Here is a 19,682-nt window from a genome sequence, read left to right on the forward strand (position 1 = left end):
TAGAGACAGAAAGTTTAGGAATTCGAGGTCATCCCTGGCTACACAGCGAGTTTGAGGCCAGCCTGGGTTACATTTGACACTCCCTCAAAAACAAAACTAAAAAACAAACAAACAAAACAGTGATAATTTTAAAAATGGAGCAAAAATTTTTGGCATGGATGGGTATGTTGAGTGTTTTATATGCCTGAGGGCACATTATATATGTGTTGAAACAGTGTTTCGTCTAGTTTGTCTTACAGTTCTCCGAGGTATCGTTATCCGTATATTATAGATGAAGAAACTGATGCTGAGAGATTAAACAGATTGCCTAAGATCATGTACATATAGTGTGACAAGATCTGGCTTAAAATTGTCTGATTCACAACCTAAGTCTCCTCCCATAAATATTATATATATTTATATATATGCCCTTGTAAATATACTTATTTTTAAATCTTTTTTCCTTTTTCCTTCTTTCTTCCTCCCATTTTTCCTTCCTTCCTTCCCCCTTCCTCTCTCTCTCTCATACCATCCTCTCTCTCTCCCTCCCTCTCTCCCTCTCTCTCTCTCTCTCTCTTTCTTTCTTCTTTTTAAAGACAGAGTCTCACTATGTATCTCCAGATGCCTAGAACTCTCTATGTAAACCAGATTGGCCTCAAAGCCACAGAGATCCACCCGTCTTTGCCTAATGCATGCTGGGATTAAAGGTGTATGACCCTGAGCCTGGCAACATTTCCTTTAATTGCTTGTGGGCTAGGGATATAGCTCAGAGGAAGAGCGTATTCTTGGTATAAACAAGGCCAGCATCAGAAATATTTCCCCCACTCTGTAGGTTGTCTTTTCTGGCTTTCTGGTAGAACTATGGAAAAAAGAAAGTCTCATGCTTGCTAGACAAGTGTACCACTGAACCACCAGCCACATTCTTTAAAATGGAAAAAAAATGTACAGATGATAGAAAGCATGTCGCCATGTTTATAGCAAACTCTTAATACTGATAAATTGTGATGCAGTAGGGTTATAGATGATTTTTAAACTGAGTTCTTTGGGTTTTTTGTTTGTATGCTTCTTTGTTTGCAGTCTATATAATTTCATGTTTCCAAAATGAACACGAATTATTTCTTTAATAAAATATATTACTAAGGTGTCATTGGAGGGCGACCTAGCTTAGTGGTCGGAGTTTGCCTAGGCCAAGTCTACCAAAACAATCTTTTTGGTTGACATTTTTTTGTTTGTTTGTTTGTTTTTGTTTTTCAAGACAGGATTTCTCTGTAACTTTGGAGTTGATTGACATTATTATCATCACAGCCTCTACCAATGAAAGGCCGTTTTTGGCTCTTGCCTTCTAGGAGAAAGGATGAAGAGGTCTCTTTGATCATCTCACAACCATGCACCACAACTGCTCTCTCCTCTTTCTTAGCAGCTGTTGATCCTATGCTTATATTCCAAGCTCTCTAGCGGAAATGGACGGATCTGCTTTATTTTTCTTCCTTATCTGGGGGTGGCACACGACCTAGAGCATGAGACAATGCCCAAAGAGATCACTGGAACCCACGAATCTTTGCAGTCTCCTCTGCCTTTCTTCTCAAGCAGTGAGTAGCACAAGTTTGCTCTCGGGCTCTGCCAGGGCTGAACCAGCCTCCATTGCCCTTTATCCCCTACCGCTAAGAGCAGTAGCCATTCAGTGTGAACAATCAAAACAAAACACTTTACCATCTCCCCAATGGAGGGAAGGCAGTGAAGCCCTAACAATGCTTAGTTACCAAAAGCCACGCCAGGTGGCTAATCGAAAGGGTATTGATTTTAGCTAGTAAATAGCCCTTAATATAGTTGGAGCCTGGGTTGAATATGCAGCCTGGTAATTAGCTAATAAAGCGTACAAGGGCTGGAGAAGCCTGGCCCAGCAGGAAAAGCTACAGCCTGTCACCCGGGAAGCTTGCTTTGGTCAGATACCTCCTCACACCCGACTACTCGGTTATCGTCAGGAAAAGCTGTAAACTACTAGCAGGACATGAGATAGAACTAAAAGCAGTTGTAAATGTTCTGCAAATACTGCAGGTGCTAGGAATGCTTCCTGAAGACAGATGTTGCAGTTTAATAATCTTAAGTGGTGAGGTTTAATAACTATTTTAGATCGTTAGGATAACGTTTAGTGCCCTAGGGTAATTATTAAACAATTCTTAGTTTGCTAAATCACCCTATACTCAGGTAAATTCATAGTCTGATTAGTTCTAACATTATCCCCCAAGAGCCCAACAACAGGCAGGTGGCAGGGGGTGTACGAATTAGCAGGAAATCACTTAGAGAAGGAAACAGGTTACGGTTTGAAGACTCTAAACCAAAACTACCAAATTGGAAGTCCAGGGAATAGCTCTTGGTGTGGTAGCAAATACCTTTAATCCTAGAATTTGGGAGGTGAAGGCAAGAAAACACTGAGAGTCCAAGCCCGGCACATTCTACACAGCCAATTTCAGGATGGCCAGGACTACATAGAAAGATCCTGGGCCCTGTTTCATAAGAACCAACCAAAAGAGCAGCTTTAGCACCTAAATGCATATATTTGGCCAACACAGAGGTATTACTGATGACTTTCTTCCCTTACAGATTTGTTTGGTCATTTTTTTTTTTTGAGATAGGGTTTCTTTGTGTATCCCTGGCTGCCCTAGAATTCGCTCTGTAGACCAGGCTGACCTCAAACTCACAGAGATAAGCCTGTTTCTGCCTGCTAGGATTAAAGATGTTTGCCACCATGTCTGGCTGGTAATATTTTCTTAAAGTGAAAAGAAGAAGAAGAAGAAGAAAAAGAAGCAGGAAACCAAAGAGCATTTGCTATATATTAGCGATATTGTCATCACACTAAACAATTCTAAATTTTAGGGCCAGGAGAGATCACTTAGCAGTGTAGAGCATTTGCTGCTCTTCCAGAGAACTTGATTTCCTGTGCCCACAGATGTCAGCTTCAAATCTCTTGCAACCTGAGCTCCAGGGGATGTGCTGTCTTCTTCTGACCACCTTACACTTGCACTCACATGCACAGCCCCCATACACACATATACTTAATAAGAAAAGATTAATTATAGTCCTCTAAATACTGTTTTATTCAGCCAATAGTCAAATTTCCTATATTAGTCAATTTTTCCATTATTATAACAAAACATTGAAGGCAGGCTACCTTTATAAGGGAACGAGATTTGTTTGGATGTTTCAGACTCAAACTCATGGCACAGACTTTGGTGAGGGCCTTTCCTTTAACTATGTCGCCTCTTGCAGATCTAGAGATAGAACCAAAAGGAAAGGAAAGGACCCCATATGGAAACAGAAAGGCAGAGAGAGTAGGAGGCATGGGAGTTAGTTTTTCCTACAATCTTTTTCTGCAGATCTAACTAGTGCCCCACAAGAAGTGCTGTGAGGCCAGAGGGTACGTCCCCAACTGACCTAAGTAAGACACTTGAATGAGGTCCCCACATTGTATGATTCTACTTCTTCCCAGTCTTACAACCCTGATGACCAAATCCCCATAGACCTTAGAGCAAAACAGCACCCCAAAAAAGCATCTCCTAAATATCTTTTGTAATAATCTGTCCTATTCTTTTAAGAGACAAGCCACAAATAAGCAGGAATCAGTCTTGAGAATACGCTACCCCAATTCCTTTAACATGTGGTGCCTAACCTCCAGCCTTTTTATTATAAAAAAGGAGATGGGAATGCAATGATTGTTCTGTCTCTTTAAGAGACAAGCCATGCTCACTCCCTTTTCTGTCCACTGAGGCAAGCTGATCTTCAGATTCCAGGCTGAGTCCTTTCCCTTTCTCTCTCTCTCTCTTAGAGGCAGCTTCTGTCTCTCTCTTTTCCCTATTTCTCCCTTCTCCCCTCTGTTTCTCTCTCTCTCTCTCTCTCTCTCTCTCTCTCTCTCTCTCTCTCTCTCTCTCCCTCTCCCCCTCCCTCCCTCCTTCCCTCCCTCTCTCTGCCCCCCCTCTGCTCTTCCCCCTGCTCTCCTTCCCTTTCATAGCCCACTAAATAAATATCCAACTTCACTCAGCATGGCATGCCTATCCATGTCTCTGTCTCTCTCCTGCTATGTGGCTCCCTGCCTGGGACCAGCCACCTTCAGAGACCTGCAACATGGTCTCAGGGTGTGCCCATCTGTCTTTCTCTCCTCATGGGACTGGCTTCCCCTTTGAGGTCTCTCATCCACCACACTGCTCCCTACCTGGGACCCCCTGTTTGCTTCAGCCACTTGGGGAACTACACGGTTTCTGCCTGGGACTGGCTGCTCTCAGGACCCGCTGCCCCCTGCCTGCCTCCACTTCAGGGACTTGTGGTATGGTCTCATGGCCTGCTGCAGTCACTTGGGGATCTGCAGCATTTTATTTAAACCATTACATCTTTTCCATCCACCTTTTTCTTAACAGGGCTGGATTAAAGCCATTTTATCACATCATGTATATTTCTCCTATTTAGGCCAGCCCTCCACTACCCTTTGCGTTATCCCCTTCTGTGTTGCTGTCTTGTCAAAGGGAAGGTGTCAGTTGTCTCAAGGATTCAAATCTAGAGGCTTAATTCATTCAGGTCAAATCTTAGAGGAAAAACAATTCCGCTGTTTGCTCTTATGAAACAGAAGCTCACATAGCTCCGCCTGGCTTCAACTTTCTGTGTAGCCTTGAATTCCTGATGGTTCTGACTCTGCTTCACCTGTGCTAAGGTGAGATCCTCGAGAAATCACACCTAGCTAAGACAAAAACAATTTAGAGGTGATTTAGGGGACTTCAGATCTATTTAGGGAGGAGTGTAATATCTGGTGGCCTTAGGTGGTCACACCAAGTTTGATTGTAGGTGAAGGTAGTTTTAAACAGCCCTGTTGGATGTAGAAGGCTTTCTCCTGCTCTCCCCAGTCTCCACCCACTCCTCATTTTCTTTATACTGGCCTGAAAAACTCCAATTACTTTGACTGGGAGACACATTTGGAAACATATATGTTTCACATGTTAAAGTGGCCGTGGAATGAAAGTATATACCCCATGTGCCTGGTACATAGTGTGCCTGGTGATTGCCCACTGAATGATTAAAGTTAGAAATGCCTAAGAGGAAGTAGTGGATGGAGTATTTCAGATGCTCCAGTTCCTGAACCACAGTGGCTTGGGGAAGCTTGTATCCTTATCAATGTAGAGCAGACAGCGTGGCTCTTGCAGCAGGGATCTTATTTGAAGTGAAGAGAAATGTATAGTTCCATTGGGGAAATCAGAACAAGAGGGAAGAAGGAGTTTAAAATTCTGCAGAAGTCAGGACTTTTGTTAGCTGACTTTATATTATTTGAAGAACCCTGACGCAGACTGGGATTTTCAGAAACGGGTTTTTGAAACAAGGCATGACTTTAATGTATGTGCGAGGAAGTGGTAGAAGAGGCCAGGAAGCAAATTAGAGGTGGAACCCTAGCAGAGCCTCAGCTAAACTCTGAGGAAAGTGGAGAGGGCAAACTCACTCAGTAGGAGTTAGCTTTCTCAGATTTAACTTCTCCTCTATCCTTCCGTCTCATTCAGACACAAGACCCAACCCAGCAAAGGAATGTGTTAGCTCTCTGACCTGCAGATTTGGAAGGGGTTGGCTGCCCAAGGCCATTAGCTGAAGATGCATCTTATCAGCTGCAAAAATGAATCACGTTTGAAGGAGGATTTGGGTGGTGCAGTGTGATGGTTAGTCTTGATTGTCAGCTGGATTTGCATCGAGAGGTGCCTGGAGGAGAAAACACAGTGTTGGTTGGGCTTATGAGGCTGCTTCCTCAGTCTGCTAACACACGGGAGAGCAATGGAGGTGGGAAAGAGCCTTTCTGAACGTGGGCTGGTGGACTGCTTGGACTAAACATGGAGAAAAGAGAAGCAGTTAGTATATGCTGTTATAATTATAATTCTGCTGGCCTGGCCTGTCACCTGGGTACCGTGTCCAAGAGGCAAAGTTGGCCCACCTCCAATTGCCTCCTTCCTGCCAAAGCAATCTGATCTTGTGCCTCCTCTTTTCCTTTTTCTCTTTCTTCTTAAGAGGCAGCCTCTGCTTCTCCCTTTCCCCTCTTTCTCTTTCCTCTGTATCTCTCTGCCCCCCAATCCATTACTCTTAGACCCTTCCCAGTACCCACTAAATAAACTCTATACCCAAGCTCTCGCGACATGGTGTATCTGTCTTCTACCTACTGCGGACCCTGATCCTCAGTGGGACCTTCTAGGGTCACCGTACCATAAATCATAACACATGCAGCCTCTGTTCTTGAGGCCGGGCAGGAATCCATAGCTGCTGTTACTGTCAGTATACATCAGACTCCAGCTTTATCAGCTTTTCAACATGGACTCCCCAACCCCAGGTCATTCTAGCGACTCTCTAGTGTACCAGGTCTTTTCTTTTAGGTCACCAACCAGCTCCCAAATCATGACACAGAGACTTATAATTAGTTTTGGAGGCTTGACCTTAGCTTAGCTCTTTTCTGGCTAGTTCTTTTATCTTAATCTGTTTCTCCTCATCCACTTTTGCCTTGGGGCTTTTTACCTTCCCTTTCTTTCATGTCTGGCCCTGGGTGTGTCTCTCATTCTCTCCTCTTTCTTCTCTAGTTTTCTTTTCCTCTTGAGCCTAGATTTCCCCTCCTATTTCTCTGCCCAACTCCACCTATCCTTTTTATGCCAAGCTATTGGGCATCCAACTTTGTATTAGACAAGCAAGGTGAAACAGATACATCTTTTTACAATTTACATCCTTACATCATCAAACAAATGCAGCATAAACAAAAGTAACACACCTTTTTACCATTAAAATAATATTCTGTAGCATAATAACACATCTTTCCCTAATTAAAATAATATTCCACAACACTCTAGGGAGCATTAGTGGCCTCCTGAGGCCTGAGATTGGGATCTTATTATCGGTTTCCCTGTACTAAGTCATCTAGAGTCTTAGACTGAGCTTCTCCAGGGTTCTTTGGACATCCAGCATAGCCTTTGTGGGACTATCCATCCATCCATTCTAATAAGTCTCTGCAAACATGTGTGTAGGTATGTATGTATTTTACACCTAGAATTATGTTCTTATATCTAAATTTTAGGAATTATTAGAATATCCCCTTCAGCTAAGGGTTAGATTGTAAACATTTAAATTATACAGTAATGTTTAAAACCTTGTTTTAGTATTTTTCCACTCATTAGAAGGTTCAACAATATAAAGTGTACTAGCCATCACAAATGCTATAAAACTTTAGTAATGGTTGGATATTTCACAGAAGAGAACATTTAGATCATTTACATGGATGTAAGTTGCTTTGTCATCCTGTGTGAAAAAGACTCTACTACTGTTTAGTTGGAACCTCCAGCTCACCCCTACATGATCCAAAAAACCCCATTCTTCTCTCTCTCTCTCTCTCTCTCTCTCTCTCTCTCTCTCTCTCTCTCTCTCTCTCTCTAAACCCCACCCACTCAGAGAGTTCCAGAAAACCCAGTTCTGTATTCTTGGTGGCTACAACAGCTCTCTCCTCCCCTCAACTGCTCAGCTTTTGATCTTACTTGGGCACAAACCCAACCTGTGGCAGACAAGTCATTACCCCTCACCTACAACCTATAGAATATCCTTGCTTTTGTTTGTGGCTGAGGTTTCTCCAGCCTCCATCTCTGGGACTGGAGAACTTGTCCGGCAGTTGTTTTGCTCAAATAAACCTGTTTGTTATACTTTTTCAGTTGGGTTTGATCTGGCTTACTGTGTTAGTGGGGGGAAAACTCTTATTGGAGTTGGAGGGTAGAAAATGTACAAGTATCAAGAATGTACTGAAGATCTGGCTCTAGAAAGATTGACTTCAGTGACAAAGGTAAATAATTGGAGGAAATAGTAATAGTTTCCTATTGGAGCTACACTTCGAGGTTGAAACAACAGGAATTTATTACTTATAGTTCTGAAGGCAAGAAGTCTAAAATCAGTATCAATGGCTGAAACCAAAGGGTTCCAGGGCTGCACTGCATTGCCCTAAGAGGCACTTGGGGAGAACCTGTCTTGTATTTTGTTTTGTTTCTTTGGCTAATGTCATTTCTTGACTTGTTTCTGCACGGTTCATCTTTGCACACATGCTTATACTGTCTTCTCTTCCCCTGGCTGTGTATAATCTCATATTTCCCTTCTAGAAAACATGTAGCTGAGCATGGTGGTACGACCTTTAATCCCAGTACTAGGGAGGCAGAGGCAGGTAGCTAGTGAGTTCCAGGCTAGCCAAAGACTATGTAGTGAGTTCTCTTCTCAAGACAAACAAACAAACAAACAAACTCTTGGGAAGCTCCACCCAGCCCCACTCCTCCCACTCCAGATTTGGCCCCTGAGAAAACCCAACAGTGACAGCTCCTCCCCTGGAACTGCTCAAGATCACCTACTAAGACTGGGCCCATAGATCTGCCATGTGCTCTTATGCTCTCTTTCCTGCCTTCCTGAGAGTCACCCTGGAGTTGCTTTGCTCTGATCTGTTTATTAAATCTGGACTTATTAATTCAGTTTGATTTAGCTTATTACTTTGGCAGAGGAATCCAATAACTGGGGATCCAATACTTATCACAAGCAAGCAAACAAACAAACAAAAAAACCAAAGAAAGACAAACAAAAACAAGCGAACAAGATGCCATGTGAAGACTGGTGAGAAGTCTCAATGAGGAAAGTTGTGTACTGCCTAAGCATGATGACCTTAAATTCAATCCCTGGGACTCACAGAAAGGTGGAAGGAGAGAACCTACTCCACACTGTTGGTGTCTGGCCTTGACCCATGGACTGTGGCCTGAGACATACTGGGACACACACAAACACAAGCAATAAATAAAACACAGTTAAAATGAACATGTGATTATATTTATACCGCGCCAGCACGGTCTGGAACCACGAGTCTCGGCGGAGGGTGTCCAGGTTGAATGAAATCCACAGAGCACGAGGTTGTGGTGAAACACCATAAATATTGATCTCCCTCCAATTTCCATGGTTTCTTGGGAGCACAATTTCCCCAAGATAATGGTAAGTACAATCTGAAGGATTGTGGCGTCTTCCAACATAAGGGAGCTGGTCTCGGAGGAGTTGGAAGTCCAGAAACATTTCTTTTAAAATTTATTGGGTAAAAGATATCTCTCAATCCAAAACAAGGATGCCCAGAAGAATCAGAAAAGTCTCCCAGAGAATAATTACTAAGGACCATGCATGGTCCAGAAAGAGAGATAATAGACATCTCTGAAATATTGCTAATCTTCTGGAAGCAGAGGGCATGAGATATATCAAACGTTAAATTACCCAATGAAGATCTTTCTAATGCTATATTTGCTGCAGGAACCCCCAAAGTATAATTGGTGGAATAAAAGGATGGAAAAACAGAGCTTACTTTACTTACTGGCATCAGTATGGGTGGATTCCTCACCAGTGCCCATCTCAGGGCTCCCTCGATGTTCTTCACTTGAATCCATATTGTCAGGACCAGTAGGACTTGGCTCCACTGGCCGAACATTCCGCTCCGGCACCCAGATGGGTTTTTTGGTTCCTGGAGGGAAAACGCAAACAGCCCCCCTCACCCTAGCCAACATGGGTGTGGGTGATTGCCACTGTCCCGTGATACTATCCTTCCATCTAACCCAACCCAGAGATTGGGAAGGTTTTTGCCAATGTCTCTCCATTGCTGATAGACCTTGTTTATCTACTGTTAAAAAATTTAAAATGTATAAAATTGTAGATAACTGGGCATTTGGGGAGGTGATATACTCCCCCTTCTTTATTTTACAAAAAAAATTGTTTAAGGGTAGCATGCGTGCGCTCCACTACGGCCTGTCCTGTGGGATTATGTGGAATTCCAAAGGTAAGTGTAATTTGATGTTCTTGACAAAATTTTGCAAACCTTTGGCTGGTATAAGCTGGTCCATTGTTTTAAGAAAATCTGGAATGCCCATATAAGCAAAAGCCTGTAGACAATGAGCAATAACGTCCTTAATCTTTTCTCCTGAATGTAGGGAGGCATAAATTACCTTGGAATAAGTGTCTACAGAAACATGTAAAAATTTAAGTCTGCCAGCTTGAGACAAATGGGTAACATCCATCTGCCAAAGGTGGTTAGGACGGAGGCCTCGAGGATTAACACCTTCATTGGGGGCATTATGAAATGGAGCACAAGCTGGACATTGGGATGTGATTTGAGTAGCTGTAGCTAGAGTACATCCAGAGTGAAACTTTAGAGAAGAGGCATTTAAATGATACTTTTCATGAAGATGACGGGCTCGTTGTTCCTCAGAAAGGAACAATGCCATCGGGCGGGTGAGGGAATCTGCAAGCTTATTTCCCTCTGCCAAGGGCCCTGGCAGATCAGTATGGGCCCGAATATGGCCAACAAAGGCAGGAAACACTCTTTGGCATATAAGACTCTGCAGCTGAACCAAAAGGTGGAAAACCTGAGAGGTAGGTAATATATATGGCGAGGTTTCCAATGGTCCAACAATCCCTGCCACATGTATACTATCAGTATACAAATTGAAGGGTTGATCCTTGAAAAGAGAAAAGGCCATAAGGCAGGCTGTGAGTTCTGCAGCTTGGACAGAAATCAGACCTAGAGGATGCTTTTCTTTAATTGAACCAGAGACTACCACTGCATAGCCCTTGGAAGAACCATCAGTAAACACTGAACGCACTCCCTTAAGGGGGGAAGTTTTAATAATTTTTGGAAAGATAACAGGATGATTCTTAAAAAATGAAATTAAACGAGAATCAGGATAATGGTTATCAAAATTGGCTCCAGTGGTTGCGATGAACAAGGTCCATCCATCTTGAACCCTCTGTAGCCTTGTTATTTCCTCTTTTTGATAAGGGATTAGAAATTTATTTGGGATCCTGCCAAAAACTTGTAAACTAAAATCATATGCCTTCCATAGAAGCTGTAGCACCATTTTATATGGGATCACTACCTTCTTAGGGGAAGCGGGTAAATGTAACCAATAAATGAGTCCCCCTTGCCAAAAAACACCAGTAGGTGAAAATTGTGAGCTTGGGATGAGCCCCTAAATTCTGAGAGGAAACTCTGTCCCATGACTCATTTGCCCCTCCCTGTCTGGAGGCTTTTTCTTTTTAATCTTTTGCTCCTCTACCTTAGCGGGCTGAGCTAGCTTAGTTGCTTTTAAAGCCTGCTTAACCCGGACTTTCTCTGTAAGCAAAGCATCCCTGATCAGTCTCCAAAGGGAGAACATGGCAATAGGCAGGACTTCAGGCCCCTCCTTTCTCAAAGTTTCTTGAAGATCCCCGCGAACCTGTTCCCACTCAGAAATATTGAGGGCTCCACTGGTGATGAACCAGGGACTCCAAGTTTCTGTCGTTTTAAGAAAATCATCCAAAGTCTTAGTCTTTACAGCTGTTCCCTGCTCTTTCAATAACCTCTTTAACTGAAACTTTAGCTCTGATTTACCCGGGGCATTCCCCATTTCTTAATTATCTCTTATCTCTTAATTATCTCAAGTATCTCTTATTTCTTAATTATATCTTAATCCCCAATACATCCTGGCCGGCTACAGGATGACCCAGTCCACTTTCCTCACCTTTCCGATCTCGGTGGGGACCTCCAATTACCGCGCCAGCACGGTCTGGAACCACGAGTCTCGGCGGAGGGTGTCCAGGTTGAATGAAATCCACAGAGCACGAGGTTGAGGTGAAACAGCAGCTCGTTTATTGTTCTGCTGGGGCTAGCTTTTATACCATGGCACCAAATGGGGAAGGGGCTGCGAAAGGACTGTCACCTGACCCAAGGAGGAACTCTTACCTGACCCCAGTAGGGGTCAAGGACTGATCACATGCACTCCACCTTCACCTGTCCCCAGTAGGGACTGTCACCTGACCCCAGCAGGGATCAAGGAATAATCACGTGCACTCAAACTTCCTCATCCAACTCCAGGAGCAGAGGGAAGTTAAGATTCTTTGCAGATACGCACCTCAAATGGGGGCAGGGAGATATAACTCGGGGTAGCAATTCCCACATATTTATATTTAGAACCTACACTGGCAATAGTTTCTCTATTTCAAGTACTTAAGCATGTTTGCAAAGTTCTTTTGCCAACAGGAGGCCACATCAACAGGTTCCAAGATTAGGACACAGATCATTCTTTGAGAGATCATTCATTCACTCTACTACACAGTAGATCTTAAATCGATTATTTACTTATTTATTGTAAAGTTTTACTTTATAGCCAGTGTAATGATTGTTCTGTCTCTTTAAGAAACAAACCACAGCCACTCCCTCCCCCATCTCCTGAGGCAGGCTGATCTTCAGCTTCTGGCCTGAGCTTGCTCTCTTCCTGTCCCTCTCTCCCTCTCTCAAAGAGGCAGCTTCTGCCTCTCTCCCCACTCCTCCACTTCCCCCTTCTCTGTCTCTCTCACCTCTTCGCCTCCCTCCTCTCTCCCCCCCTCCCCTCTTCTCCCCTTTTTCCTTCCCCACCATAGCCCCCCTAATAAACGTCCAAGTTTACTCTACATGATGTGCCTATCCATCCCTCTCCGCCAGGGACCAGCTACCCTCCCTGCCGTGTGGTCTCTGGAACTGTCTGCTTTCAGGTCCCCAGCAGTCCCGGAGACTCACAGTATCTGTGCCTCCCACCTGCCTCCTGCTCACACCGCTTGCTCACTAGGGACCAGTCAGCTGCCACATGGCTGGGGACCAGCCACCTTGGTTTGTGGCCCTGCCGCGTGGTCTCGACCCCGCAGCAAGCTGCTGGGAACCCACAACAAATCAGTTAGGCTGACCTTGAACTTGAAAATTCCCCTACCTTGCTGGGTGGTGGTGGTGCACACCTTTAATCCCAGCACTTGGGAGGCAAGAGGCAAGTGGATCTCTGGGTTCAAGGCCAGCCTGGTCTACAGAGTGAGTTCCAGGACAGTCAAGGCTGTTACACAAAGAAACCCTGTCTTCAAAAAAGAAAAAAAGAAGTTTCTCTGCCTTTCATTCTTAGGTGTTAGGATTATGGGTGTGCATCACCATACCCAGCTAAGTCTTTGTTTTTACTTCTCATTAATCTGAAGACGACACTTTTCACATGACAGAGCAGAAACAGCCAGGCATTGGTGGCATAATCTGCAGTTTCATCACCCAAAAGGCTAGAAGGAAGATGACTGTAAATTTAAGGCTAGCCTAGGCTACAGGGGGAGCTTATATAAAAATATTGTGCCTATAGGAAACATAGTGATGGAAAAAGACAGTCACGTGATGTATACATACATTGCACACATAGATGGTTGTTATTCAGCCTCAAATACAAATGACATTTGTGCTTTGCAGGACATTTGGTGGAATGGAAGATCGTCATATGAAGGCAAATAAGCCAGACTCAAAAGACAAAGAAATTCCATGTTTCTTCTCTTATGGAGAATCTAAACAAAACAAAAGCACACACAACAACAAAAAAGTAGAAGAGACTGGAATTCAGTCCCCAGTACAATATCCAAATAACCAAACCGAACGGCCATCCATTAAACTGCAGTTTCTCCTTAAGGGTGTTACAGGGTTGCTCTTCTGTCGTGTGCTTCCTACAAAGTTCTATGAAAATTAACATCTGGAGGTGTGGGGGGGGCACTCAGGAGGCACAGGCAGGTGGAGCTCTAAGTTTGAGGTCAGCCTAGTCCAAAGAGAGTTCCCTGACAGCGAGGGCTGCACAGAGAAATCTTATCTCAAAACACTATGGAAGAGTCAGAGAGAAAGAGAGAGAGAGAGACAGACAGACAGACAGAGACAGAGACGGAGACAGAGACAGAGACATAGAGGGAGAGAGAGAGAGAGAGAGAGAGAGAGAGAGAATCTTATTACATAACATAGCCCCAGCCATTTTGAAATTCACTATGTAGATCATGCTGGCCTTGAACTACATACCTTACCTCTGCCTCTGAAGCACTCTAATCTTTAAGTTAATCATGTAAAGACATCATTCTTGCTTGTTTGGCAATCTATTTTTGCTCTTCAAATTAGCTAATTAATCAAGTTGCTTTTGTGTGCAGTTCTGGGAAGGAAGCCCGGGTCCTTACTCCTGCTATGCAAACCATCCACCACTGAGTGAATGCTCCCAGTCCTCTTCATCTTCACAGTCTGTGATCAAGTTTATGTTAAGCCTTGATCTGCTGAGTTTTAAACGACTTCAGGTGACATAAAGTCTTCCTACACAGAACTGAAGGAATCTCCAATTCCCAGGGCAGCTTGTCCAAGGCTCAGTTACCCACATCATGAAGAGGACAACTGACTTTGCCCTGAGCCCAGTTTCTCCATTTCAGTTACTGCTTCACCCTGCTCTCTGCATGAATTTCCTGGGACATGTCTGCTTACTCGCCAGTTTCCTGGAGCTATTATAGTAGAAGACTGTGTTCCAGAGAAAACATGATTTGGGTTAGCTCATCAGCATTTGCAAAGGCTTGTTCCCAGTGCTGCCCTGAGACCTGTGCACGAAGGGAGAACACATTTCCCTTCCCTCCCAAGGCCTCCAAACCGAAACAAGTTTCTTGGTGCCACATTATATTGATGCTTTAAACTTTTATTTTAAGAACACTTTCCCAGATTCCTATAAAATGGGCATAAAACCACAAGTACCCATCTTAAAATATATTTAGTATTTTATTTCATCTTTTCAAGGATCGTATATTTTCATTTGATTCTTGATCTTACCTTCTTGTGAATTGACAGGGGGAGATTTTCTGTTGGACATTTTAGACATCTAAAACTCCACTGTTAAGAATCCATGTGACAAGTAGGTGGTGACTTACTAGTTGAGCTCTTTGAATCTTAAGGTCTCAAAGAGATTGACCCCATCCGAAGAAGGATGAAGCATTTCCCTGTATAGTGCTGTTAATCTTTCAGCGATGCTGTGTCTTTTTTTGTATTTGGAAGCAGTAAGCTTGCCTTTGTTTAGTTTTTAGTCAGCTTCTTGGTGTTGCCAACTCCTACACATAATAGGTGAGATTATCAGGGCATATGGATTAAAATCCACTAAACAAGGTGTGTAAGTGAGATTTGAACATTCAGAGCCTAAGGATTGGGGGTCTCGACAGGATGCTCAACCTAGAGTCAGAATGAGGGTTAGGATCAGGCCAGATAGGTCCTTGCTACATAGTCTGGCACTTGAGTTGGTCCCCTAAAACCCACAGAAAGGTGAAAGGGCAAGGTGCTCAATAAAGTTGTCCTCTGACACCACACACATGATATGGTATATGCTCTCTCTCTCTCTCTCTCTCTCTCTCTCTCTCTCTCTCTCTCTCACACACACACACACACACACACACACCACCACCACCACCACCACCACCACCACCACCACCAACAACAACAACAACAACAATTAAAAGAAAGTATTAGAATGACTGTAGTTTAGTACCTGCTCCCAACTCCTCAAAGCACACATCCAATGACGTTTCTGGTGTTTTACATGTATTATCACATTCAGTCCTGTTCCGGCTATTTAGTCATTGGGTTGGGGTGGCATGTTACCTACCGTTTACTCATTTGTCACAACTGAACCAAACTAAACCAAAAAGATCCACAAAGTCAACCTAAGATTTAAAGAGTATTTGCTGGGTGTGGTGGTGCCCATTTTCACCCCAGGATTGAGGAGTCTGAAGTAGGCAGACCTTTGTGAGTTCAAACACCAGCTTGGCCTTCAAAGTAAACTCTAGGCCAACCAGGGTTGCATCCTGAGACCCTGTTTCAGAAAACAAAACCAAAGAAAGAAAAAAAATTACCTGCAACGCTAGGGCTACAGCTTACTGGCAAAGCACTTGCTTCATAAGCATATTGTTCCAGGTTTTATCCTCAACACTGCCAATAATAATAATAATTATTATAATAATAAGTAACTATAGTAATGAGAACAAATAAACAAAATAAAGATTATGTATGTTTGACTAAAGAGTAGTGTCTGGTACAGACAGAGTAAACAGTACATTAACATCTCTCACTAATGAGGACACCATGTACAGAACCAGACCATGGGGAAAGATATACCAGAGGCTCACACAGAGTTCTAATACTACCGAGTTTCTCTCTGTCACTCTTATTTCTGTTTAGCTAATAATATAATCTCAAGGAAGTTATTTAAGTTTACTTCTGCACCTAAGTGAAACAGAAGTAGGGAGGCTGATGCCATCTGTGGTTCTTTCTACTTCTAATATTTAATAAATTTTATTGTGGGCGTTGATGAACAGTGAACATGCTCGGTAAGGGGGAAAAATCTGTTTCTCTGAAAATGAACAAGATCTAATGTAGCCATATACAGCCATGCTGTGGGTGTCCTGGGTTCAGGTCCCCAAACTGTAACAAAGCAACACACAAACATACAAAGTGCATGAAAGAAACATCTGGAAAGCTGAGGGAAAACCCGAGTAAGTCCCAACGGGTTTGTTTGCTTTTAGTTAACTTAAAAAAAAAATCACTGTTTCTGGAGGCCCACAGTCGTCCGTCCGACACTAACTTGACTGCAGACAGCACACTAGGCTCTGAAGGAAGCCTTCATCTGGGGTACAAAGCAGGAACTGCAAATAGCTTTTGTGACATTCACTAGCTTTTCACTCGCCTGTGACAGGAACTGGTGGGTGACTGGAAGCATTAGTCACTGCTCTCCTTACTGTGGCGAAATATTTGACAACAGTAACTCCAGGAAGGAAGGGTGTTTTGTGGCCCACAGGTTGAGGCAAGTCCATCATGGAGGATAGAGGGAAGGCATGGATGGGGAAGCAGCTCTCGCTGTGACCACCAGGCAGGAAGCTCAGGGAGCAAGGCCGGTGTTCAGCATGCTAAGCCAGTAGGCAGATGCCACTGCTGGATGATAGATAGCCCTGGCTCTCTTTTATTTTGACTTTTAAACATTGAGAGAGAGTCTGGCTAAGCCTTTCAGATGGGCCCTTTATTTGGAGTTCAGGCAGGCCTTGAACTTGTGTTCTTCCTGCTGCAGCCTTCCAAGTCGCTGGAACTACAGGCTTGCGCCTGTTCTCTTAGGAGTACAAGAGAAGTTAGGTGGCACCAAAGTTGTTTGACACCGGCAAGCTGTGAGTCAGAAAACGCAGCTGCTTTCCAAATGCTTAGTCATGCTTATGATGGCAATAGTCCTTCCGACTTTTATAGCCCCAAGATAACGTTCTTCAGGACTGCCTTTGCTTCAATAACTGCTTCACATTTTTAAATTTGGAAATCATCCAGACTTCTTTCCCAACACCCACTTTGTTCCCCATCCCTAAACTCACCTTTTTATTTGAATTCCATGATCAAAAAGTAGCAGTAGCAAGCATCTGATGTTAAAAGAAAAGTGCTTTCAGTTATGTATAATTGTGTGTCTGCATGTGGATATGTACACATGGATGTAGATCCTTAGAGGCCAGAAATGTTGAATTTCTTGGAGCTGGAGTTACAGAGGGTTGTGAGCTCCCATCTGGGTGCTGGAAATTGAGCCATGGTCCTCTGGAAAAAGTAAATTAATGGGTTTTCTATACCTTGATAGTAGGTTTCTCTGCTGACGCAGGAAGCCATTTCAAACTGAATTGAAAAAGTAAAAGAACAGGTTTAGTTTGAGCCAAACAACTCCTGAGTGAATTCTCCAGCCCTAGGGACTGAGGCAGGAGAAGTCACTGCCAGAACTAAAGCAAGGAGCCTCAATACCCTGTAGGTGAGGGGTGGTGATGTCATGTCCTCCACAAGCTGGGTTTGTGCCTAAGTATGGCATGCTGTAGGCAAGGATTGGGCCATGGGCAACTTCAGGGGAGGAGCCACTGCAGCCACTAAGAATGCTGAACTGGGCTTTTTGGAAGCTTTGCTGTCCATTCTCTGAGAGGGGCCATGCTTAGAGGGAGAAACGGGGCTTTCTGAGTCAAGAAAGACTGAGTTGGAGATTACCAGCCAGACACAAATATTCTTAACTACTGAGCCGTCACTCGAGTCACTTTTTATTTTTTTTAAAACTTAAAATGAAAATGTTATTTGTAAGTTTATTGTAAAAATTAATTTCAAAGGGCAATTCCTAAACCAATGAGTGTCCTCTCATTCCCTATGCAGTTACTTTCTTTATGACAAGAACTTGCTGAGGCCTTTGGAAAGCTGTGCTCCTCTTCCATATTCCCATCCCCAAGCCAATTCTTTCTGTGGAATTTATTTATCATAATAAAAGCAAGACACTGTGGCCGAGACAGGACTGTTGAACAAATGCCCAATCTGACATTCACAAACAGCAGCCTTAAAATGGCTTTAAAGCATTACATATTAGACGGAGAAGGGAAATATACCTTTATATAAGTTATTCCTCCCAGAAATATTTGATGGAGCCCGGTGTGGTGGCATATGCCTTTAACCTCACATGCAGAGACAGAGGCAGTAAGGTCTCTGTGAGTTGGAGGTCTACCTGGACCATGCAATGAGTTCCAGGACAGCCAGGACTGTAGAGAGACCCAGTCTCAAAAATAAATAAACAAGAATACTCTTTGATTTTATGAGTTTCTGTGAGATTTTAAAGTTATCTTAAGCCTGTACATTTTGAAATTATCTGGCATGGCATTTGCTTTAAAAACGATAGCACCCTTCTCCCCCCTCCCCCGGATAGTCCTCACTGTAGCTCTGGCTGTCCAGGAAGTTGCTATGCTGATCTTTCTTGAACTCATAGCTTTCCTCTGTCTCTATCTGCAGACAGATCAAAGCTGTTCAGTTTTGTTTTTGAACATGCTCTAAGTCAGTTGTGGCCTGAACTGTTAAAAGCAAGCAATCATTTTAAAAACTCATGGAAATATCGGCCACATAACATTTTCCTCTTGGATTTTACTCCTTTTATTCAAAGCACTGGTTAAGCCGAGATGTGATATACACACAGGAAGAATGCTGAAATGCTTTGGTTTTGACAACAGAATGTGGGCTGTTCAGGATTGCTTCCTGGCTCCTGGTTCTCACCCACACACCTTTCCCTCTTTGGGCTCTTGGAATCCTACTGGATACTTACTATGCTGATCTTTATCATTTTGAGGCCAGTGTTTGTCAAGTGCAATGCTACCCAGTGTTTCTGATTTTTTTTTCGACAGCCTGTCTCATTTGAGTCAGGCCCAGGGTCTGAGGGGAGCTCAGTAAGGGAGCAGAAGCCTGGTGGGCAGGGTCGGTAACAAGGAAGGGAGGACTTGAGGACTTAGTAGGGCCTGGAACAAACTGTTCATGCAAGCTTTCATTTAAAAATCAGCAAACATTTAAATATCTATTATAGGCATCAGAGTACAAAAGTGAATGATGGGGCGTTTCCCATATCCAAGAACTGAACTCTTCTAGGTGAATTAGTGGGAAGAAAAGTCAGTATGGGAGGGGCCTGATTTCAACCTAGTTCTTTGGGAGAAACCCCGTTGAACTTCTAAGTAACTGTTTGGGATCTGAAAAACAAAACAAACCCCCACCCCCACCCCAAGCCAAAGTCATTGGTTTACTAAGAGGATTCTCAAACCAGAATAATCTAGGACTGAGCTACTTGAACGCTGGCTCTCAACCACTGGAGTGAAGCCGGATCTCTTGGAGAGAGCTGGTTAGGGCCGGTGTTCAACCTATGGTAAGTCTCGCTCGCAGACAATTTGCATTTCTGCCAAGTTCTCAGATGATGCTGTATAGAGGTACCAGAGCTGTACTGTGAAAAGCGTATTTTTAAATGCTAAAGATTTCCAGACTCCAACTCCAACTCATTCAGAGGTACAGGGATGGAAGCTTC

This window comes from Myodes glareolus, chromosome 21 (assembly GCF_982192425.1).
Source record: "Myodes glareolus chromosome 21, mMyoGla1.1, whole genome shotgun sequence".
NCBI lineage: Eukaryota > Metazoa > Chordata > Mammalia > Rodentia > Cricetidae > Myodes > Myodes glareolus.